At 30.8% G+C, this 25,869-nt stretch overlaps 1 long non-coding RNA gene across 2 annotated transcripts; it reads left to right on the forward strand.

Moving 5' to 3' along the window:
* The first annotated feature begins 7,401 nt into the window (after positions 1–7,401).
* Positions 7,402–14,614, forward strand: LOC143075939 (uncharacterized). 2 transcript variants are annotated; one of them, XR_012978474.1, is made up of 8 exons: positions 7,402–7,894; positions 8,749–8,918; positions 9,523–9,662; positions 10,235–10,374; positions 10,947–11,086; positions 11,659–11,811; positions 12,636–12,727; positions 14,335–14,614. It is a non-coding gene; the product is annotated as an uncharacterized LOC143075939 (long non-coding RNA). The 2 variants fall into 2 exon arrangements; XR_012978475.1 differs by lacking the exon at positions 9,523–9,662 and having other exon boundaries at positions 7,405–7,894.
* The last annotated feature ends 11,255 nt before the right edge of the window (positions 14,615–25,869 follow it).

Below are 25,869 nucleotides of genomic sequence, written 5' to 3' on the forward strand. Positions count from 1 at the left end.
CCATTAATTATCTGAAACAATATTGTTACATCACATAGAAAGACATACTATACAATCGTTTTTATATCGTTTTAATTATAGAACTGCGTATAAGACAAAAATCCCTCTAACAAAAATGTTTACGGCATGACAAAACTAATCTTTGAATCGTTATCATTCATTTTTTTTATTCTAATGCTTAATCCTGTATGGAATGACGAATATGGAATCGTTGAAAAAAACAGAATTTAATTTGCCTTACAATCATCAAATCTTCCATTTCAAATCCATCGATTTTTCTTGAAAAAAACAATTGTTGATATATAATCATACGGTCACCATATATGTTTTGGTCTATAAACCAAACTGTTTTAAGGCATACTACTTCATTACGTTACATTTTATGGTTTTGTTATTCTAGTTCACCAAGTTGAATGACGTATACCGTAATACGAAGTAGGTGACCCTATTATCATCTACGATCATTTAAACGGAAAATTCTGTATTAACAATATATATTATTCTTTAAGAAATAGCAATGTATTTTGAATTGGTGGGTTGATGATTGTAAGACAAGTTTAAGAACGTTTTAGCAGTTTCAAAACGACGCAAAAAAGGATACACACATATATATCATACTATGATTAGACTAAAGGATAATGTAATGAGCTCAGTCATGCTAGTATGACACTATTTTTATTAAACAATTTGTTTATTGAGTAATTTAATTGTTTATTCCAGGAGTTCAAAGTCAAAAACGGATCCTGTGGATTAAGCATTGAAATAAAAAGCGTTGAATAAGTATGAAGAATTGAGGTTGATTTTTGTTCAAATTTTAGTTCATAAATTCTATATATAAACTTTAACAGAGTGTACAATAATCATTTTGAAAATAAACATAAAACATGATTGCCTGCTTATTTTTATCTTTCTATTTAGTTGTATTGTTTTTGTCATTTCCATAGTAACGTGGAACTTGTCTCGAAACCATATGATTAAAACTACTTTATATAAAATATGGAAATAGGCTAGACACCAATGTAAAATATGTCTACAACATCAGGACACTGTATCGCCTTCAACATATACCCAAACCCATTTTGTATAGAACAGTATAATGGATCCATTGGAGTATTGATTGCAAATAATCATAACTACTTGTACCTTAATTTGAAAAAAAATGTTTGACCAAATTTTTAATCTCCATGTATATCATAACTTACAATTATACGCTATGTTCGTTCATGATGGCACTATATGGATTTCATTTGAACGTTGTCGTTGTCTGAATTCACTGGCTACTTGTTTTGTGGTGAAAGATATTATGTTACCAAGTTTCGGATCTGTAACTTAGACGATTTGGTCCTTTTCCTGAAATCAAACAAGCTCATAAACAGGAGACAGGGTTAAACTTAGTTACGCCCTCTATCCTATTTCTTTTCCGTAAACAAAGTTCGTCCAAATAACATAATGTTGATATAAGAAAAACAGTGAAAACAGTATAAATAAGCACTGAAACTTTGGACGCATCTATATAAAGGGTTTTTTCAATTGTAACTGATCTTGGTTAAATTTATGTTCAAAGTCATTTTTTAGATTAATATTTTACCACTAGCATCAGCTCTTGAAACCCCATACATTGATTGACACGACATCATGACGATACTTACATTAAAGGACCACTAGCTGCCAAATTCATGTTCACTGAGTTGACTCAAATTCTCATATTTTATTTATAACAATGTAAAACCTTTTTCCAAACTATCAAAATTAAAAAATAAATAATTTATAGGACATGGCCATAATAAGATGTAGTTTCCTTCGTGTGAATTTTAGCCAAGACGCCATCTAATTAACTATCGAGTTGACCTTCTATGGCCATATAAAATGTAAGATCACAAAAATACTGAACTTACAGCAAAATCAATTCGAAAAGTCCAAAATCACATGGCAAAATCTTTTCAATAGATGCCCATCTCTGAATAATGAACTTATTTATTGCTTCTCACATATTATTTAACTGCGTTCGCAATATTGCTGTTTAACAAAAAACGCGCAATTTATATTTATACAAAAGGTTTATGAAAAAGAACAAAAAACTATTTAAGATTGATCAGCTTACCCGTTATGTTTTGTAAAAAGTAAAATCACAAAAATACTGAACTCAGAGGAAAATCAAATCGGAAAGTCCCTAATCACATGTCAAATTCAAATGTTAAAACACATCAAAAACGAATGGACAAGAACGGTCATATTCCTGACTCGGAAAATGCTAGAAAATGAAATTAGTTCTGTATTTTCGAAGCTCCAGTTGAATAATTGTTCGTCAATTTTGCCCTGCTCCTCCGTTATAAATTAGTCACTATACTTTTACAATTAAGATATACAATATCAGGTAGACGATATTAAGTGCTAAAATTATTTGAATAAGTATATGATTTGTATCAAATTTCTTAAACGGCCTTGAAAATAACAAACCTTTCGTTTCTATGCCATTTGTTCCGCTTAATAATTGACCATTCCACTTCATTACTAATGAATCTGATTTTCAATTTAGCAGCATTTTCTGGATTGACGCTTTTCAAAAATCGTCGTGTTTCTTCTTGGATTTTAAAGATATTTTGTTCTGCCTTCAAGAATTTTACCAAATTGTGTGATGAAGCATACTTTAACTATTTGATTATTACAACTCGACTATTTATATAGCTAGATCCATAAATGCTTGGGATTCCAAATAAACTCATCATATAATGTCTATCTATTATAAGTTAATATTGATTATTCTTTCATATTTACAATTTTAAATGATGTGATTCACACTCCAAAAGCGTATTACCAATGTTATTTCAACTAATTTTAGATTTTAAATCACACAAGGACAATCTTTGACTTCGTTCTTATTTTGCCCATTTCACATTTTGTGATTCGAGTGTCACTGATGAGTCTTTTGAAGATGAAACGAGCGTCTGGTGCAAATATGACATTTCAATCCTGGTATCTATAATGAGATAGTATACATCCAGCAACAGAAATAAAAAATACATGAATTAACAACATCGAGCATTTTACCTATGAAAACCACCGACCGACACATACCATTAGTTCAAATAATACTAATTTTAAATGTCAATTATAAGTTAAGGTAATGCCTTTTATGTCTCTATCTATACTATTAAACGAGAAGACCTCATTTTGTGTTTCGCTTCTCTTCTTTCCACAATAAATTAATCAACACGCCTCTGTGTCCTATAGGTACAGTGCATAGTCGCATTTGTCATACATTTATATGATTATTCAGATTGAGTTATTTTGGGAGAAAAAACGAAAAAAAAGGCATCCGGATATTGTCCCGTCAAAGTCAGATTAGACTTCAGGTTTGTGTTTTTCTGTATAGTTCGAACATACATATACTACGAATAAAATGTATTTTAATTCTATCTGCTATCATTTTCAAGTTTACTATCCACGGCGGTCACAGAGTTTATCAAATGGAGAGGGTCAGTATACTATATGAATTGATCACCATGGATCGATTAGTAAACTTGGAATGGAAAGTAAATACACTTTATTTATATAGTAATAAATGTTCATAATATACAGATACGCGTTAAAATTATTCATGTTAACTTTTGATACCTTTTCTGAAATTCTCCAGTCATTAAATCTTTTACAAAATTCATTTATTACAACAACAAAGAAAGATGTGGTATGATTGCCATGTTGAGACAACTCTTCACAAGAGACTAAATGACACAGAAATCACAACTATAGTTCACCGTACTGCCTTCAACAACGAGCAAAGCCCATTACGCATACTCAGCTTTAAAAGGCTCTGAAATGACGATGTAAAAGAATTCAAACGAGAAAAAAAAACTAGCGGCCATATTTAGATACAAAAAATGAACGAAAAACAAATATGTAACATATAAACAAACGACAACAACTGAATTACAGGTTCCTTACTTAAATGGTCATAACATACTAAATGTATGTTCATATTGAAATTAAACTACGCTCTGAATGCCCACGATTTCGCAAGTGTGTTCTAGTTTTATCTAATGGAGAATCGTTTGTACGCAAGACCTCGTTGGCCGAGTGATCTAAGTTGTTGCTACTGTAATCCTTAGTCAGTGAACACTGAGGTTGTGAGTTCGAACCCCGCTCGTGTAGGTGCACTTGGCTCAAATCTTATTTAATTAGGATTGTCAGTTTTCTTGGCACTCCGGCTTCCTCCGCCAATAAAAACTGGCTGTCACGAAATAGCCTAAATGCAGTGCTTAAAAATGGCGTTAAAACAACAAAAATCAAATCAAATCGTTTGTACGCAATTTTCGTTTGTGAAATTAATATGAATGTAACTTATGTGCTAAAAATAGAACATACATATTTTTTATAAAAGAGCCAACCGTTTATCCCCGGACGATGATTCATTGTAAATAAAGGACCCATTGTGTATACTTCCCTGGGTTATACAAAGTAAATTTATTTCAAGTGATTTTCAATAAATGTTTTTCAAGTCTTAAAAACAAAATCAAAGAAAAATATGCTTTGTCAGACAGCTATTTGCAATATGTTACTTAGAAATTTCTATTTCCATATCTTTAGTCATACATAACGTTGTTTTCATACTAAATGCTCTTTCTGTATATAAAAAAAATTAAACAGCTATTGTTCATGTGAAATACATATGATATTTTTGCAGGCAGGTTAATGCAGTTTAAAAAAAATTAGCAATGATTTTCGGTGTTTGCATCGCAATCTAAATCTGACGTCATTTTCCTAACTATTAGACACGTGATTGGCTAGAACGTTTCGTCGACGTCAAAGTTCAGCTTGTCACCAACAGCTCTGATCGGGCACCTTGTTATGATAAGAGTCGCTGTAATCAGTTCGACAACAACACGTTAATGTAGATGTGGGTTGCTTATATTTTGAGGTACGTTAGTTTTAAATTAAGTTATTTTAGCCTTCTGCCGAGGATCTTGGATATTCATTTCATTCACGATTATGAATGTAGTCTGAAGAGAAAGCTGCATGTTTACTTAAAAGATGTGGTTATTTACACTTTTCGCTGTCAACATTATGTGGGCAGTCTGTGGAAACTTCCTTTGAATTAATTTTTCACGTTAACAATATTTTACTTGCTTAAAAACAATCCAATCTTTGTTGACTATTGACTTTATAAATATAATTTCACGTCGACATTTTGCAGACTGACCAGGGATGCATTCATGCAGGTCAAATGTTTAAATTTGGGATCTCAATGGTGATCAATCATGCAACGTAAGAAGCAGAATTTGTTCAAATGTCCGAACAACATGCCGGGTGAGGCCCGCCACTTTTCACCTATGTCTCTATCCCCCCTTTAATTAGTCTCGTATGCAAACACCTTAACAATTTCTTTAAATATCTATTAGGTATATTTGTATATGAATCTTAGAATCGATCGCATTTACACATGTTACATAATTTCTTATTTCAATTTATAACATATTGTAGAAGTAAACCAAAGAATTATTCAAAATATATATGATTGCATGACTCTGTGCATCATACTTATGTCTCAGTCTGTATTTAATCAAATTGTGTAAGCATTCACATGAGATGTTATATGTGAGAAATCTTATTTTTTATCATGGCCTTAATTTATTAACAACTTATAGTTTTCATTTATGGTTTTAAATCTGATGCTAAGTCATTATAGTATTATTTTAAATCATCCCTTTTAGTGTACATTTGAATATTTTGTCTTTATTAATTTGTTTCTAATGTTTATTTTATAGATAGACATAAGATTTAACCAAATATGAATTTTTAATATTGATTCACTATAATAAAGTGTATCTGAAGTATATGTGTGTTTGTGTAAATCTTTTCAAATTTTCACACACTTGTTATAAAACAATTTACATCAACAGACCAATCTTAATTGTGTAATAATTGTAACTTCTTCTGCAGATTGATTTACAACTGGCACATATAAGATGACAGTTTATGCGCAATTAGAGTGTAGTTTCTATAATATCAAATATGAGGTCTACACAATTAAATGTTAAGTTGTAATTATATTATAATGAATGATTCCTGCTAGGGTCCTTCAGTTCTATATTTTATATACCATTTTCTCTAATCTTTATATCTGTTTTGCTCATTATTCTCTATTCTTTGTATTTTAACACACCATCAATCTTTTTTATTATCAGTCATGTCAGTCTTTTCTTAATCTTTAATTTCTCAGCCTTTACATTTTGCACTTTTGCCCATAGGGATTGTTACATGATTGGTGTATCTATTCTGTAAACACCATCCAGACCCTCAGTTTAGGGGAATATATATAAGTTATCTGGTGTATTTAGTCACACCCACCCAATATTGATTAAGTCATATTGATTATTAATAACAAATTGGCAAAGCAATGTGATAGGTAAATATCAGTTAAAGTAAGTTGCACTTACAAACTTTATTGCACTTTTACAGACAATTCATCAATTAAACTTTGTGTCAAGTTTACTTTTAATTCAATAATAATTAAGGAATACACAAATGTGACAATTTTGACTGACGTTTTTTATTTGTATCATAACATGAATACCAATTACTTGTAAATGCCATTAATGGTTTACATATTTTTTTCAGTACATGCATGAAGATGACTTGGAGGCAATGGTGTCATACAAGTTAGTTTTAACTATGATAGCCTAACTGAAATTTGAAAAAAGTAATCAGAGAAAAAGAGTGACCACTTCTTTCTTTTGAAGATCAACACACACAAGGAAATTATAAGACAATTTGTAACCAGATATGGGGGCAATTTTAGATATATGCATGAAAAGAAAGTGAAATCAATGTTTTTAAGATAAAAGCTTGATGATATAACAAAAATATAACAGTGCTGAATATGAAAACCCCATGCCATGTCACATGTAGCTTTTGGAATGTAGCAATTTTCAGTATGGCAATTAAAGGAAGGGTTTCATTACTGTTAAGACTCTGGAACATTGAACACAAAGAAATAAAGGTTTTAAGAGGAAATGACTGTGCACTTCTTTTTTGAAGGATCACCACACGAAAGGAAATGTTCATATCATTATGCATCATGTGCAGTAGTTGAGATAATTTTGGATATATATACATAAAACTGTGAACTAAGTGATAATTATAATTCAAATATCATATGTGGTACCTGCATATGTACTTACTGGTATATATATTGTAATTCACAACATTTTACATGGATATATATAGGAATATTCTTTGCATGATACATGTTAAATAAAAAAAGAGAGGTATAGGAATAAGGAATTATCTAGTACAGCAATATCATATGAAAACCAACAGGATGATATATGTGCACATTTATTATGGATCACGGAAACCTACAAGGAAGTATTGTATGCATTGTTATAATGATTATCCAGTAGGACAACCGGAAGCGCCTGAGTAAGGATTTCGCCGCTCAGTGATACGGTTCACTAGACGACGTTGTCAATACGTAATGGCGGCCATAACTTTACGTTGATTTTTGCATTTCAGGCTGATAAGTTGATGATATCATAATTTGACGCTTGAACATTATACTATACACGATAACTTAAGAAGGAAAGGCTTACTTTCTATTTTTGGCTGAAATATTTAACAAGAAAGTGCGTTCATCTAAATAAATCATGTTATAGACTCGAAAAAATGAACCGACGTGTACAAGATTTGATGCAGGCAATACCATTCATTTCATTTTTATTCATCATAACCACCAACATGAAAGAAGATAAAATTCGGATTTGAACGCAAGGTATCCGCGTTTGACTCCGGTGATAAACCAATTCACAAGACATCCGTTTCCAGCGTTGAGGACCCCACCACATGGTAAACGACTATTTCGTAAATCTGGGAAGATAAACACCAAATACTGAACAAAGTGAGTGAAATTAAAATCCATATGTGGTCAGTTCATACCGACAATTAATTCTAAAACCTGGTACCACTGCAATTTGTCTCTGATATGTATTATGTTCCCGGTGATTTTATAATTAGGCCAAACAAAAAACATGCGTGTTCTGAACTTTTCTACAAACATACCTTCCGATTTTGTAAGCTAAAAAAAGCCTACACGAAGTTTAATTTTTCAAGACGCAGTGTTAAAGTTAATAATGTCCCTCCCATAGACTCAATCAGTCTATGTATAAAAAAATAATAAAAATGGTTAAATGGGAAAAAAATTCCTACCTACATGTACCTATTAAAATATACCCTATCTATTCAAAGATGTATCAGGAAACACACTCACATATTTTTTAACCTTACAATTATGCCATTTATCAATAAGAAATCAGCTCTATTGACTAACTTGTTGTCCTGGTTTTCTGTTGTCCTCTTATTAAACTGGTTAGTATAAAATATATATATGTTCACAAAAGTGAAAATTGGAAAGAAAGGAGCAGATATTAAGAAAAGGATCAAGGGTCGATGTTGCCTCAACCTTCGGGTTAATCTGAATTGATGAAATATTTTTGCCACTTTTATAAAACACTTAAATCTAAGTGTCCATACATTCATAGACTTTTAATAGTACATTGTAATAGTTGATTCAATTAATTCATATGAAAGATTTTAACTCATTTAGCTATTATGCTGAAATTCAAGCTTTGATATGAAACAATTATCAAATATGCCATTATATGTCACTTTTGAGATGGTTTTTGTAAAAAATGAAAACGAGTGCATCCATGTTAATTCTCAACCTCTAAATATGTTATGTTAAATGTATTGCAGCTCGAGTTATTATTTCAAACTGGACAGTGTTCAGCACCAAGTATTACAAAGTGATTGGATCAGATCAAAAGATGTAAATCTTGAAGCACACATTTCAACATACATGACATATGACCTATAGAAAAAAGAGAATAAGGAAAGACAGTGAAAAACAGGAAATATTTGAAAGGGTAAGCATGGTAAACATTTCTTTTTAAATACAATGTATAGTAATATTCTGATGATGAAATAAATTTATTATAATTTCCATAAGGAAATAAGCATACCTCATTTTATATTTATCATGTTACAAAAATGAAAATCTGCTTTAGACTCAAATAAATTTTATAAAATTTCAGATAAATAGTGTTTGAAGTAAACAATTCAAAGAAAAAATAAGTTCTGTAATTGAGTACAAAGAGTCAATTCATATAACAAAAGAGGGATGTATAAGTACGCAGCCACACATTGGGCTGACTGAGCTTTGATTTTAATCAAATATGGCCATTTTCTTTCAAATATTTTACAATAATAAAAGAGTACTTGTGGCATGATTGCCAATGACATGAGTGAGATACATTTGTACCAGACCAGTGCATTAGATGAGTCATGAAAAGTGTCTCTTGTCCTCTACATCCGGAATACTGATTCAAGCATTTTTTATTGGAAAAAACTTGCTTACAGAATGTGGTTTAAAGTATATTTATTTCTTGGTTTTAATTTATATCAATTTCTGGTACCTTTATAATATACTTTTGATATATCTCCATTTTTTTTTATTTTAATGTTTTATAGATACAGCTATTATTTCAAATTGGACAATGTTCAGCGGCAAGTATTATATTGTGATTTGGATCAGATCAAAAGATGTGTACATTAAAGCATACATTCGGAGCCATAGAATAAAAAGAAAAAGAAATTACAGTGAAAACCAGGTAACTTTGAAAGGTTAAACAGTTCTGTTTTAAATATGATAGACTTATTAAGATAATTTCTATCCGGAGTATACCTCATTTCATATTTATTGCTACAAAATTTGCTTTTCAATCAAATAAATTGTATAAAATTTCAGATAAATAGTGTTTGAAGTAAACAATACAAAGAAAACTGAAGTTCGGTAATTGAGTACCAAGAGTCAATTCATATAACAAAAGAGGGATGTATAAGTACGCAGCCACACATTGGGCTGACTGAGCTTTGATTTTAATCAAATATGGCCATTTTCTTTCAAATATTTTACAATAATAAGAGTACTTGTGGCATGATTGCCAATGACATGAGTGAGATACATTTGTACCAGACCAGTGCATTAGATGAGTCATGAAAAGTGTCTCTTGTCCTCTACATCAGGAATACTGATACAAGCATTTTTTTATTGAAAAAACTTGCTTACAGAATGTGGTTTAAAGTATATTTATTTCTTGGTTTTAATTTATATCAATTTCTGGTACCTTTATAATATACTTTTGATATATATCTCCATTTTTTTTATTTTAATGTTTTATAGATACAGCTATTATTTCATATTGGACAATGTTCAGCGGCAAGTATTACATTGTGATTTGGATCAGATCAAAAGATGTGTACATTAAAGCATACATTCGGAGCCATAGAATAAAAAGAAAAAGAAATTACAGTGAAAAACAGGTAACTTTGAAAGGTTAAACAGTTCTGTTTTAAATATGATAGACTTATTAAGATAATTTCTATCCGGAGTATACCTCATTTCATATTTATTGCTACAAAATTAGCTTTTCAATCAAATAAATTGTATAAAATTTCAGATAAATAGTGTTTGAAATAAACAATACAAAGAAAACTGAAGTTCAGTAATTGAGTACCAAGAGTCAATTCATATAACAAAAGAGGGATGTATAAGTACGCAGCCACACGTTGGGCTGACTAAGCTTTGATTTTAATCAAATTTGGCTATTTTCTTTCAAATATTTTACAATAATAAGAGTACTTGTGGCATGATTGCCAATGACATGAGTGAGATACATTTGTACCAGACCAGTGCATTAGATGAGTCATGAAAAGTGTCTCTTGTCCTCTACATCAGGAATACTGATACAAGCATTTTTTTATTGAAAAAACTTGCTTACAGAATGTGGTTTAAAGTATATTTATTTCTTGGTTTTAATTTATATCAATTTCTGGTACCTTTATAATATACTTTTGATATATATCTCCATTTGTTTTATTTTAATGTTTTATAGATACAGCTATTATTTCATATTGGACAATGTTCAGCGGCAAGTATTACATTGTGATTTGGATCAGATCAAAAGATGTGTACATTAAAGCATACATTCGGAGCCATAGAATAAAAAGAAAAAGAAATTACAGTGAAAAACAGGTAACTTTGAAAGGTTAAACAGTTCTGTTTTAAATATGATAGACTTATTAAGATAATTTCTATCCGGAAGTTAGTATACCTCATTTCATATTTATTGCGACAAAATTTGCTTTACAATCAAATTGTATAAAATTTCAGATAAATTGTGTTAAAAGTAAACAATACAAAGAAAAAATAAGTTTGGTAATTAAGTACAAAGAGTTGATTTATATAACAAAAGAGGGATGTATAAGTACAAAGCCACACATTGGGCTGACTTAGATTTGATTTCATTCAAATTTGGCAACTTTCTTTCTAATATTTTACAATATAATAAAAGAGAACTTGTGGAATGATTGCCAATAAGATAACTTTGCACTAGATACCAAAGTGCATAAGATGAGTACTGAAAAGTGTCTTTTGTCTTTTACTGACTGATACATGTATAAGCCTTTTTTTTTATGGAAAATATTTACTTTCAGATTGTGGTTTAAAGTAACATACATTTCTTAGTTATAGTTTATATCAATTGCTGGTACCTTTATAACAAACTTTTAATATGCCTCCATTTGTTTTATTTTGATGTTTTATAGATACAGCTATTATTTCAAAAAGGACAGTGTTCAGCAGCAAGTATTACAATGTGATTTGGATCCAATCAAAAGCACAAACTGACAAATGAAATATCAAAGAATTATCCACAGACAATTCTAAAAGATAGTGAGAGACGGGAAATATTTGATAAGGTTAAGATTTTTAAATAGTAAGCAGATTGTGGCCTAATTATGATTTATAAACCTAGATTAAGATATACAAAATGTATGAAAATTTTGCTTGTACTTTTTCAAATAATACAAGTGTTTTCATAGTAATTCTCACATATTACAATTGTGATAAAGGCTGAACAGATATTTATACATGTTACAAATAGTATTATCATTGTCAGTATAATTGTTTCACAAATTAGGATTATTTAATCATCTCTGCTGTAAAATTATAAAAAAAAATTAAGATAGTCATTTACTGGTTAGAGTCTTAACAAGTGGTAATTGTGTACTTTTATTATTTACCAATTTACCCCTATTAAAGATGTGTCATTCTTTGTAAGAGGTATATCAGGGCAATGCAAAGTGATATAATATGTTAAACTGTATCCTTTTAAAAAAATGTCAGATTTCAGGTAAAGGGGAAATAACTCTTACAATATCAAAACACTGAAAATAAGAACTTTGAGAATATCATTTTTTTATAAACTTGTATATCCTGGATATTTTAATCATTACACTATGATATTTAAACACATTACCATATGATGTAAAAACACAGTACCAATGTACTTAAAGAGTGCATGTCATATTTTAAGTCAAGGGGAAATAACCTTTACAATATCAAAATATTTAAATTAGAAATGTAAGAGTATTACATATATTATACTGTTTTCAACTTCAACAAAATGGTTTTTAATACCGTTTAATCATATATTTTTATATTCTCAGCTTGAACAGAACATCTATCCAGCACTTGAAACTTTTTTTTTCTTCAAATTATCATGAAGTTTTATATTTTACAGAAGTATCATACAATAATGTGCAGTCAAGAACTTGGTGTTATTCGGGACATGGATTAAATGGATCATGAACCAAATTTCAGATTGTGATAATGGTAAGTAATTGTAACCAACTATGTCTTGAATATTCACATACATAAAAATGAATATAGGTTGAAACTGTCATCCAGCAGTTAACAATTTTTATCATTCAGAAAGAAAAATGTGCAAAAAAGTAATAAATTTCGGATTGAAACACATTATAAGAAATTAGCTTAAATGTCATGAAAGTTATTATATGTTGATTCTCATATTTTTCTCTGTGATTTATAAATTTAATTCCTTCTGGCAAGCACTGACTCAGTATAGGACTTGAGAAAATTGTCAAGACAAATCACAAATGAACTATTTTAGAACATGAACCACATAAAAATTATTTTGAGAAATACTATTTGAGAAACACTGTCAACATGAAGCACATTAAAACTATTTGAGAAACACCGTCAACATGAAGCACATTAAAACTATTTGAGAAACAACACTGTCAACATGAAGCACATTAAAACTATTTGAGAAACAACACTGTCAACATGAAGCACATTAAAACTATTTGAGAAACAACACTGTCAACATGAAGCACATTAAAACTATTTGAGAAACACTGTCAACATGAAGCACATTAAAACTATTTGAGAAACAACACTGTCAACATGAAGCACATTAAAACTATTTGAGAAACACTGTCAACATGAAGCACATTAAAACTATTTGAGAAACACTGTCAACATGAAGCACATTAAAACTATTTTACAAACACCGTCAACATGAAGCACATTAAAACTATTTGAGAAACACTGTCAACATGAAGCACATTAAAACTATTTGAGAAACAACACTGTCAACATGAAGCACATTAAAACTATTTTACAAACACTGTCAACATGAAGCACATTAAAACTATTTGAGAAACACTGTCAACATGAAGCACATTAAAACTATTTTACAAACACTGTCAACATGAAGCACATTAAAACTATTTGAGAAACACTGTCAACATGAAGCACATAAATATATTTGAGAAACACTGTCACCATGAAGCACATAAAAACTATTTGAGAAATACTATTTGAGAAAAATGTCAAAATGAAGCACATAAACTATTTGAGAAAACTATCAACATGAAGCACATAAAAAGTATTGGAGACAAATGTCAACCTGTAGCACACAAACAATTTGAATTAAATTGTCAATCTGAAGCAGGCAAACTGCTTGAAAGAAACTTCACATGTAGCACAAACCCTACTTGATACAACTTTCAACATGAAGCACATAAAAAGCCCAAATGAAATATTCAAATAAAATTTGGCCCTGTCACGTTGGCCACTTTACTGAGTAAAGAGTTTCCAGTTGATACCGCGTGGAGGTGTGACTTGGACTTGGTCATATTAACCCATTCATCAACCTTTTTTTTTTTTTTTTTCCTTCATTATGTAAGAAGATTTTTTTTTTTTATTAAAAAAGTGTAATTTATGTTTACAGTATAAATTTTAATATGAGCATACAACACAACACATACTGTATCTACATTTTTTATACGATTCTCACCAATTCAGCTTATACAACAGATATTGTTTTTTACCAGCTAAGTCGGAACTTCTACTGTATTATGTAAAAAAAAAAGATTTCTCACCGAACATTATATTTGAATATATTCTGCTTTCAGAATGTGAAAACAGATGAATTCAAGTGTACAGCTACAACCTACTGAAATACATGTGATATGGGATATTTGGAACTAAAATTGTTTATGTAAAAATGTTATTTGAATGGAATTATTTCAAACATGTGTATTAAAATCTGTGATGACAGTTTGTAAATCTGATTCATCCAGATCAACTAAATTAATGCCAAGATTCTCAAATTCAAGAAAGAAGTCATTAAATATCATATTATCAGAGTCCGTGTCAGTGTCTGATTCAGAGTCATAAAGGGGTTCAACTTGGGTTTTCTCGTTTGGTTGTTGGATATTTGCATCACCAGAAGGTAACATTGTAGGGCCGCTTGAATTTAAACAAGACTGCCCACATTTACATCCAGGACCGCACGATTTTCTTTGCTTCCTACATCCACACTGATTGCCACTACAATTAGATTTAATACACCCACACCCAGCTGTCCATAATTTTATATTGTTTGAAATTTTTTCTAAATTTTCATCAGAGTCCCAAACAATGCTTAGTAAATTTTTGTCAACCTTCCAGCCATGGTCATTCAAAATTGGATAATGCACCAAATTTTGATTAGCTTGCTGCCATACAAGTTTAACCCAACAAGATCTTTTCCAGTGTAAAAATAATGCATCATTAGATGGCAGGAAAAATTCTTCGGAGGGAACTCTACAGTAAAGTGCATCTCTAATTTTTGAAAGCCAATTGAAGTGATTTTCTAACGGGCTTAATGTTTCTACAAAAACAGATTGAAATAAATAATGGGGAGAGTCGATCCTATCTTTTAAGAAGGCAGAGGAACATTTCCTCCAATATTCACACCCAACTAAACGTAAAAAAGCAAGAAATCCTGCATTTTCTCTGTTATCACTATCACTTAAAATTCCCAACCACCCCTTTACAATATTATTGGAAGTAATGAAATCTGGATATTTGAAAAATATCTGATAAAAAGAAGTTTTACCATGGTCCCTAAAAAAAGATACATAATCACATCCAGTAACAATATACAACATTTGAAAAATTGATGGTATATCGTCAAGATTGTTGTTTGAAAGGCACTGTAAATCTGGATCATTTTTCATGGACTGAATAAGCTTATTCATGTTTAAATATATGACATCCTTTTTAAAAGTAAGTTGAACAAAAACCTGTTTATCTAAAGTTTGTATAAGTGGTAAACCAATGTTGTATGTGTCATTGTCTGGCGAATAAATAAGCACAGTATCACACAAAGTTTGTTCAGTGTGTAACCATACTCGACTGTCCCCCTCTGATATATTAGTTTGAAAATTTTTGATTATTCTTATCTCATTTTGGACAACACATTTTGATAAAGAAGAATTTTCAAAACCACCACCAACAACAAATGTTTGGTTCAATTTGATAGCATTTTGTGATAGTAATAAAAACTGTTCACTTATTAATAAAACCAATTGTTTTTTGTTGTTTCTATTTGCCAAAAACTTCAACCAATCTGAAGGTAGTTTGGAAGATTTGGTAAAAGAAACACCAGATGTAGTTTCATTTTTTAAATCACGTCTGTTCCTCTCAATGTCCTTTGGGGAAAGTGGAGGCGACTGATCATCAAAAACCAGATGCACTTCAACTGTAGTATTATTATCAAAATAGGGTAATATGCATTTTCTGTAAAGGTAAATAATATAATCAGTGAAAGTTTTATATGAAGATAACAAGGGTTTGGTATGTAAAAAAAACATTCCATCTATAACCACACATTGAGGGGTTTCAGTTAAAATATTTGTGAAAGAATCTGGGTATCGCGTACGGAAAATCTTTAAGGTTTTTGACTTGTCACCTTTATATGGTAAGCCATCAGAGTCAACAATGGCTTTGGGTAAAGCAATAAACTGTTGAAAATCAGAAACTGGTATGTTTTGATTTTTGGACCAGGAAATTTGTTTCCTAAGTAAAGAATTTTCCAAGCGTTGATCTTTTAATTCTTTTTTAACATAAGAAACAGTTGGTGGTTTAAATGAAAAACCAGTAATTTTTTTGGTTTTATTATGTCTAAATTTAAAGTCAGTCATACAAGATTTTATGTAGGTCATCAAATGAGTAGTGGCTACATTTTCATATGATAACAAGTCATCTTTTTGTAATTTTGTCAGAATTATTTTATCATTGAAAAAATGTGATAATGTTTTATTCTCAAATTGCACTAAATTGCTTTGCTTGAGATGATGTATATATAAAAGTATGTTTTCTTCTTCAAAAGTTTTCCTAGTAACAGCAGTTTTGTGAAGGTCTGGCTTATTGAATGAAAGTTCGTTTTTTAAGTTTGTTAGCACTGTAGCTCTATGGGGAAGATAATGAACTAGTTTTGACAAAGCAGAAGAGGAAAAAGTTGTCATTGCACCCTTTACTTCACGGTTGATACAACTCTCGTGTGCTTCATCCAACCCCTGACTATGAATGTTTCTGCCAGATATGTTAACAACAAAAGCACCCTCTTCAAACTTTTTAATAATGCCAGCTGGAAAATTTTTCAAGTCCGCTATATGATATGGTAAAAGTCGTGCATAATATTTGCTTTCAGTGATTTGTGTAATTTTGGTCACTTCTTTAATACAAAAGTTACGAAGTTCCCAGTTACCAGACCGTATAGCAAGGAAATATGAAATATAAGTGAAGCAGTGCTTACTTAAGAAAGTATTCCAAAATCTCCAGTTTTCATTTTCCGCACAAAGCTGTTCTAATAATTCTTCATATTCAAAAGAAAAATTTTGGAAAAATTTCATTTGTTTTTGTATTTTCTCTAAAGGGGAAAGTGTATCATCTGATAAAATTTCAGATACTCTTTTAATATGAATAAAATGGTCATTTTGGTCATGATTAAAATGAAAATATTTAATAACAGTTTCTATTTGAAAACGAAAAAGTGATTCCCAGAATTGCAACAAAAAATTATGTGTTTTATCAAAGTTAAACGCCTGTATAACTGAATTTGCAGTTGCACCTTGATGGAAAATTTCAATAAAATCTTTGAGACCAGCATCAAGATACAACTTCATAATCATCCTTTGATAATTTTTTAGTATGTGCCAGTCACCTGGAAAAGGGAGGACCCAATCAAGTTCGGATCCATATTCCCCTTTTAGCTTTACTAAGAGGTCATATGTCTTTCCATCACCAACAACAACTAAATGGTTGATATCCTGACCAACATTTAAATTTTGATGCAATATCTCTAATGAATGTTTGACAGTATCTTTATTGTCACATTGTTCGTCCAACAAAGACAGATATTTAACCTCAGATTTTTCAATTAGAGTATTGTTAGTTTTTTTACTTATAAAATCTTGAATACCAGGGGATTGGGAATGGCTATTTGGACAGGGCAGTTTACAAAAACAATATTCAAGTAAAGTAGAAGCACAGCTTTGGGCCACTGCAATTTCAGAATCTGATTTTTCAAAATCATTTACAATGAAATTTTTTTTTAAATTAGATTTCTGTCTGTTACTATTGGAATGTTCTAGAGTAACTTTATTAACAAAACTTTCTAAATTAAGTATAGACTGATTAGAGAAATGAAGATCTTCTGGTTTTCTTTTTCTGTTTCGAGCAAATTGCTGAATTTCTGATTCTTTCATTACTTCTGTGCAAATGGCTGCAATACTTGACAATTTTTTATGAAAACCATTATACTTTCTGAAATCTGAAACATCAGTTATATTTTTTGACATGAGAAAAATTCCACTATCAAAGTATAACCTACGATTTATTAACGGACAATATTTTCCATCAACCTCCATAATGTGGAAAGAATGATTAGTTAAAAACATTGGATTTATTTTCTTCTTAAGGAGTAAGTGATTTTGGTTTAAGGGATTGTTTGTGTTTATTTCATATATATAAATACAGCACCCTGTAGCAAACGATACAGCAGCTAAATCTACTAAATCTGACTCTCTCCTAGTATTAAAAAGATATAATTCATGGTTAATGTGCTCATCTGGAGAAAATTTTGAAACTTTAGAAAAGTTTTCATCACTTAAATAATAAGGATCTGACAATATTTCTCTCAGAGATTGATCCATAACAGTATTTGTTAGGCAATTTTCCATAACTTTTTCAATATCAGAAATGCAAATACCATCATTATCTCTTTCAGATGTAAGTAAACCATAATTCATTAAAATGGCAATTGACTTGTAAAGGGAAATAACTTTAAAATCATTATTTGGAAATAAATTGATGGAACGATACTCATCTTTACCATATAAATATATATGTCCTTTTAAATACTGTTGCTTTTCCTCGGGCAATAACTCTATTGAGGGCTTAGGTATAACCAATTGAATAGAGGTTCCATCAAAACCACGATGGGCATCTGTAGACTTAACAGCAGCATAAGATGATCTTTTGTTAATATTATCTACAGATGCTATTTGAAATTGACATTTTGAGGAATTTATTGAATTTGATTTCCTTTCTTCAACAATTTGAGTTTGGTATCTCTCATAAGTCTGCTTAGAAACACATATACCAAATTTATTTAAAAGGTTAAAGCAATCAGTAGAGGAATTAGTAAACTTGTCAATGATGTCAGCTATTAACATTTGAAATTTATTACATTTAGAATCTCTATTGAAGATTAAACAACAACAAATATTAAAAATTTGAGAAAACTGAACAGAATCCTCACTAAATGAATTCTCCCCGAAAGGAAGCTGTAATTCTGTTTCCTGTCCTATTAAGGAACACAAGAAATTCCACAATATTGGGTCAATAGAATTCTCTATATAGTTTTGAAATTTAAAATTTGACAAGCTTCTATTGGAACTATTTTTAATATTTTTACAAGATGTTTGTATTTTAGATTTGATAATTTCTGCAGCTTTTTTCAAAACATTTGCATCATCATCAGTCTTGACTTTTTCTTGAAGTGTATTTCCTTCATGTGAAGTACAACTTTTAAATTTCTTTAATTCAGCCAAAGAGTCAATAAGACAAGTAACAATATTAATTCCTTTCATTAGTATTATAGTACCATGTCGGTCGTATTTGCAGTTGATGGAATCACCGAATAATGTGTTTAATTTGTGACATAATAAACGGTTTTGATTTCTCAACTGATCTGAGATAAAATTCCCCCCAAAATCTTTATAAAACTGCACAATGTCTGAAATTAGAAGTGCCTTTCTCTCTAAAAGATCATTGCAAATTTTAGTAATAAGTTTATCAAAACATTGGGTGCTATTAATATCGAAATAAATTGGAAGGGAGCTGTTAGTGGCTTTTGTCAAAATGTCTATAATTTTTTCACGACTTACTATCTCAACAAAAGCATCACTATCAAAAAATTTTGTAACAGAAGAAAAACATTGTTTGCATATATCTGAATTTTTAGATAAATCAACAGGGGTCAAATTTTTGTCTTGAAAGTAGTATGGTAATTTGTCCATCTTTTCTAACCTCAATTTGTATTTTCTCTTTAAAATAGAGTTACATATATTGCATTTGTCATGCGAAGATTCAAATCTTGTAGCCTTCAAAAAATGAGAATCACAAAGAAAAATCTCAAACCCTTCATAATCAGCTATATTTGTAGCAAAAAGAGAATTTATTTTATCTAGGGAAATGGGTGAGGGACGTAAATGAGATATGTCAGGGGAGCACGTCTGTAGAGAATGTAAGGTGCATGGAACCTTTTTCTTTTTGATAATTGGTACATCTTGCTCATTTCTCTTGGTACTGGCTGCCCTCTCTGACTTAAGAAAACAAGCCTTGCAAATACAGTCATTTTCAATAAGTTCATATTTTTGTTGTATATAATTTATAACTATGTCAGATTGTTCATTTTTTAACAAATGGCGATAAGAATAAATGCTGTGTTTTTGGCATATTCTGCATGGACCACATTCTCTTTCAGGGTGAACATTTGAACCTTTAACACCCCCCAAACCAGGTTGGTATAAATCTATTTTCAGACCATCTTCACAGATGACTGGCTTCATGGTGGATAATGTAAGACCATTTTTTAACCTGAAATGTTGCTGGTTTTTTTTTATTCCAGTATGTTTTTCAACAAATGATTTGAGGGTTGATAGTGATATAGTTTTATTGAATGTATTAAATGTTAGAGATTTGCCAAAGGCTTGGATATAAAGACTTGTTCTTTTATTATTTCTATTATGAAGTCTGTGATTAGTTGGAATTATCTTTCTCTTTTCATGAGGAATTTCTCCAGGTTCATACATTTCATCATCATTACACTTTTCTTTCTTGTCAGTCTCAGAGATGGATAGTAAATCAAAGGAATTTTTTGTAGAAACTGTGTAAAACTCAGACACACTAGTGCAATTATTCTGGTTGGCTTTGGGAACATATTTAAAGCTGCTACCAATATTAGAAACTGCACACAACTTGACAGTAGTACAATGTTTAGCCTTTGGTCTCAAAATTTGTTTGGACTTTCTGTAAGGTTCTGTTTTAGCAATTGGATTATTTACTGCTTCAGTTAGTTTAGTATCAATAATTTTGTTTGTTGACTTATTGGATGAGAATTTAAAATTATTCAGAGATTCCTGGATGCCCATTTTGTCAACTGGGTTTATGAGGGGTGGAAAATCCTCCACGTTGAACTGAAATTGCATTTTAAATAGAGTCAATAGGTATTTTTTTTAAATTAAAAAAATACTATTTCAGAAGTATTAAATTTTAATATAAAATAGAATTATATCATTATATCATAACAGACATATCAGAGCCAAAACAAAATTAAAATATTAAACCACACACACAATGATGTTGAAAAACAGTATCAAAACTGTTGAAGTCTGTTCTTTACTTGAGTTAAAGGAACTTTCTTTAAAACCACCAATACTACATTATATATACGATAAGATTTTCGTAAATGAAGTATTTTAAAACTGAATTACATTTGTAAGTGTAAACGTGTTCAATTATTAAAAAAAGAACAAAGTTAAAGAGAAAATTTTACAAGTCTAAGAGCAACCAACACTCGGCAGCAGATTATGCCAGATAAAATGTACGTCAGAAAAGAACGCTGATGACAAATTACGTGTAGCGTTCTGTTTACTGAGGAAGTTCAGGTGTTAGTGCGATCGATTGGGTTTTATGAGGAGGTTCAGGATAGTACTATCGATTAATGATGATCAATGATTTGATTATAAAAACATCGAGCCACCAACTTTTATTTACCGGAAACGAAGTATATAAATATAAAATATAATGCAGTTCTCTTGCGGTACGAATACCAAATAATTCCGGTTTATTTAAAGCAGTACGATTTATTATGGTTTAGAAACTTCAAAAGGAAAGCTAATTTAATATTTTTGAACATTTGTAACAGAAGAAAAATAGATGCAGCTGGAATGTAATAGCAGTTTGCGTCTTCTATCAGGTCCGACCGCCGCCCCTTTTTTACGTTACGTGTGTGACTGCTCGGAATCCTAATTTCATGTTGTCATTACATTTTTTCTACTCAGTAGAATTAGACAAATTTTAAACCAGATAATCTCTCTATATTCAGAAACATGAAAATAAAATTTGGAAAAATTGAGGCGAAGAATTTGATTTAATTTTTTTTATTTTAAATGAAAAGATGAAAAACAGTGTCATCCCTCCGTGAACTTTACACTATAAATCAATCTTGTTTTTCTCTATATCTAATTGTCTTAAATTTTAAAAAAGCATACAATATATACCCAAGATAATTACCGAAATGTATGAAAAAATTTGAGGCGACCATTTTTTTGAATTTGCTAATTAATGAGGCCGAGCCGAAACGCTAGCGAAAAAAGGGGGGGGGGGGGAATTTCGAAAACTATTTCCAGAAATATTTTTTTTTAATTATTTTTTTTAATACATACGGTTCTTTTTCAAGGACACTAGTTACTAAGGATTCCTCATTTCACTTCCGTGCAGCAAATAACTCATATTTACACTAAAACGCTAACAATTTCTAAAATATACCGCACTTGCTATGAAAAACATTGAAAAATGAGACCCCGGCATTAAAATGGGAACAAATTTTTGCCCTGGCTTGAACACCCGTGTTCTTTACAAATTTCGATGCCAAAAACTCACAAGAATAGGATGTAAAAAAAATTAGCAAATCAAAGGATAGGTATTTTTTTGTTCCCATTTTTTATTTAGCCATTTAATCCTACATGGCCGAAAATCAAAATCCGAAATTCTATGTTCAGATAGGAAAAAATAATATTTCCTTATATTTCAATGTTCAAAAATGAAAATAATATGTAAACTCATATATTTTTCTCATACAAATATGCTTATAAACGACAGTATGTATCGTCGGTACTTTACCGCAAACGAATAAAAAAAATATACAAAAGCGCGCCATTTTACAGTTGACGTCGGCCGACGCAAAATAGTCCAATTTTCGGCGTAGGACTACTGAGCGCCGCCGAATCACATTTAGGCCAAAAAGGCACATCCGGTTGTCCTACTGATCAGTTTAAGTTCAATGTGACATTTGCAACGCCTCTTGTTTAAATTTTGAGAAAACTATTTGAAATGAATGAAAAATTATAAGTTTCTTTGACATTGAAACCTTTGAAATAGTCATATTTGTATGTAATAGGCAGATAATACTCATACTGAACTCAAGGCTTTCACATGCAAACAACTTTATTGAATAAACAAATAGTTTTATCTCAAGGAAATTTCTTTTTTTAATGTTTTTTTTCTATAATAGTTAACTGTTTTGTACTGGAAAAACTGCAATGAATGAATGATGCATGTTCAAAAAATGAGCATAGCTCTAGAAATTATTGCTTATAGCTGATATAGTTTAAAAAAAAAGACCCATTCCCACATGTGATGTGAAAGTAAATGATCCTTATAATTCAGTGAATTAGTTAAAAATGTTTTTAAATAAAAAAAAAAACAACATTGAAAGGCCTGAGTAGATAAATATTTCTCATAAAACATGAGTTTGATAGAAGGGGCTTCATACTACCATGCACTAGTGCTTGTTAAAGTGCTTTCCCCATCAGGAGAATCATTTTGTTTTAGAAATACTGTTATGCCGATCGTCATCACGTTATTTCACTATGCTAAACCTTGGTTATCTACATGTAAAAGTCGTAAAGACCCTATGATATTCAAAGTTAAGGAAGTAAGCAAGATAACTTTATTTGCAATCGGCACATATGACACACATATGTATGTGCACTTAGAAATGAAAATTTGGTTACGAAAACCTTTACAAAGTATAACGTCAGAGTATTCCCCCCCTTTTTTTCTCTTAGTATGCATGGTGATTCTTTAAAGATGCAAGAACAACTCAAGTATAAAAATGTGAAAAAAACAACATTATTTTACATCTTTAATGTGTTTATCTCTAGTCAGAAACTATCAAAATGTCGATTATTTCTTTCCCGGCATTTTTACACCGAAAAGGGGAATAATCGATCTGAATCAATTCAGTGTTTAAATGTCGCCGAGTAAGAACTTGAATATCATTCATCTATAAAGATCGCATTGGAACACCCCGTTAACATTTATTGATATCTATAAAACTTGGCGTATTTCTTCTTGGAAAGCTCATGAATACGAAGATTGCTGTTTCTTGTTTTTAAAATGAATACAACATTTCTAAAATGGCAAAACAGTTGACTTTTGGTGTGGCCACGGTTGGATTGTATGTCACTTCTGTTATATTTTATTATAAAAGTGCACATTTAAAGAATGAAACAGCTGGTACAGGAAAGATAACATATTTGTCAACCAAATACAACTTTATTTTTATTCATTTGTCTAGTTCTATGGGGTGCGCCAGGCCCTTGAAGTTGGACGTTCATACGCCATCTTTGAATGCTACCCGTTACCATAGCAACCAGGTGGAAGGTTCTGAGACACCAGAAATTAAAACTTTGGATGATATTAGGGATGATAAAAATAAGTTCTGGGTATGAAAGTTTCTAGACAAAAATTCTAAATAATTTTAAATATTATTGATTTTTATACGAATAAATAGCCGATTTACTCTCGAACAGCATTAACCTACCTGCGAAATTTCTAACCAACCAACTACCTTGTGTTATATCCAGAATTGATATCAAGAATTATCATTGATTTTGTCAAACTTATAATCTAATTGTAACTAAAACTGAATTTTTCGAAATATTAAGGATTCTCTACCCAGAAATAGATTACTATAGCTGTATTTGGTAAATAATTTCGGAATTGGGCCCTCAATCCTTATCAACTTCGTACTTAATGGGTCTTTTAATTTATTTGATTCGAGCGTCACTGATGTGTTTATTGTAGACGAAACGCGTGTCTTGCGGAAAGCACATTTAAGCCTGTTATCTATGATGGGTTTCGTGCCCATATGATATTTCACCCAGAGTCTTTGAAAAGTGTGATAACTGGTTTAGCAACATGAGAGTTCATCCAAACTTGCGCTTGAAGCATTGCACGTGGGATGTGCTGTAAAAACGAGTTTTCATATCGGGCATTTTTCACAAAACTGGCATCCTTTGTGGTGGAAAATTTCACCCATAGCTTGTTCAGATCATCATGATGATTCATGAACTTTTCCTTGCGATCATACAATGAGGTGAAACACGCACTTCAAATGTTAACGGCGAATTCCTGATCTCCCGTTTGAAATCTACTCGGAAGAGGGTATCACCAGCCCAGTAGTCAGCACTTCGGTGTTGACATTAATATCAATTATATATGGTCAATTTTATAAATTTACTCTTTGCAAAAGTATTAATTATTCGAAATACTAAGGATTTTCTTATCCCAGGCATAGATTACATAAGCCGTATTTGGCACAACTTTTTGGAATTTTGGTCATCAATGCTCTCACTTTTATACTTTTTTGGCTTTCTTATTTTTTTGATCTGAACGTCACTAATGAGTCTTATGTAGACGAAACGCGCGTCTAGTGTATCACAATATAAACCTGCTACCTTTTATAACTATTGTCATAACTTAGAAGATTGAAAGAAGAACAAATTTCCTCTTGAAGGAGGTCAATTATATTACATATATTTACAACACTTCAACATGGTACCATCATCATGGAACAGAACTGAAGGTATGGGACCAATATGATATGCCCAGATTTTGTATACAGTCCCATTCTGACGAACATTAGCAAGAACAAATGCACGACGAAATAATTTTGCTGGGTTCATATTTGCCTTAACAAAGTTACCTGATTTACACGTTAGTGTTAAGGTCTTGATCATATCATCGAATGTATTGAGAGGAGACCTCGAAATAGGAATGTAGACACGGGTTTTAGACTCATTAAAGCAGCCTTCTACAAAAGATTTAACCATCTGGAAGCCACGATTTTTAAGAAAAGAATCACGAACATCTATTGAGGCTTGCATCTCTGTAGAAATGTCTATCAATGACTAAGGATGATCTCATTTCAGAACTAAAATGCGCAATTCTAAATGAAGCAGTTTTAATCATATAGTTAAGAGACAAGGTCCAAGTTACTATGGAAATGACAAAAACAATACTAAATAGAAAGATAAAAAAACAGTCAA

This window comes from Mytilus galloprovincialis, chromosome 5, assembly GCF_965363235.1.
Source record: "Mytilus galloprovincialis chromosome 5, xbMytGall1.hap1.1, whole genome shotgun sequence".
NCBI classification, from domain to species: Eukaryota; Metazoa; Mollusca; class Bivalvia; order Mytilida; family Mytilidae; genus Mytilus; species Mytilus galloprovincialis.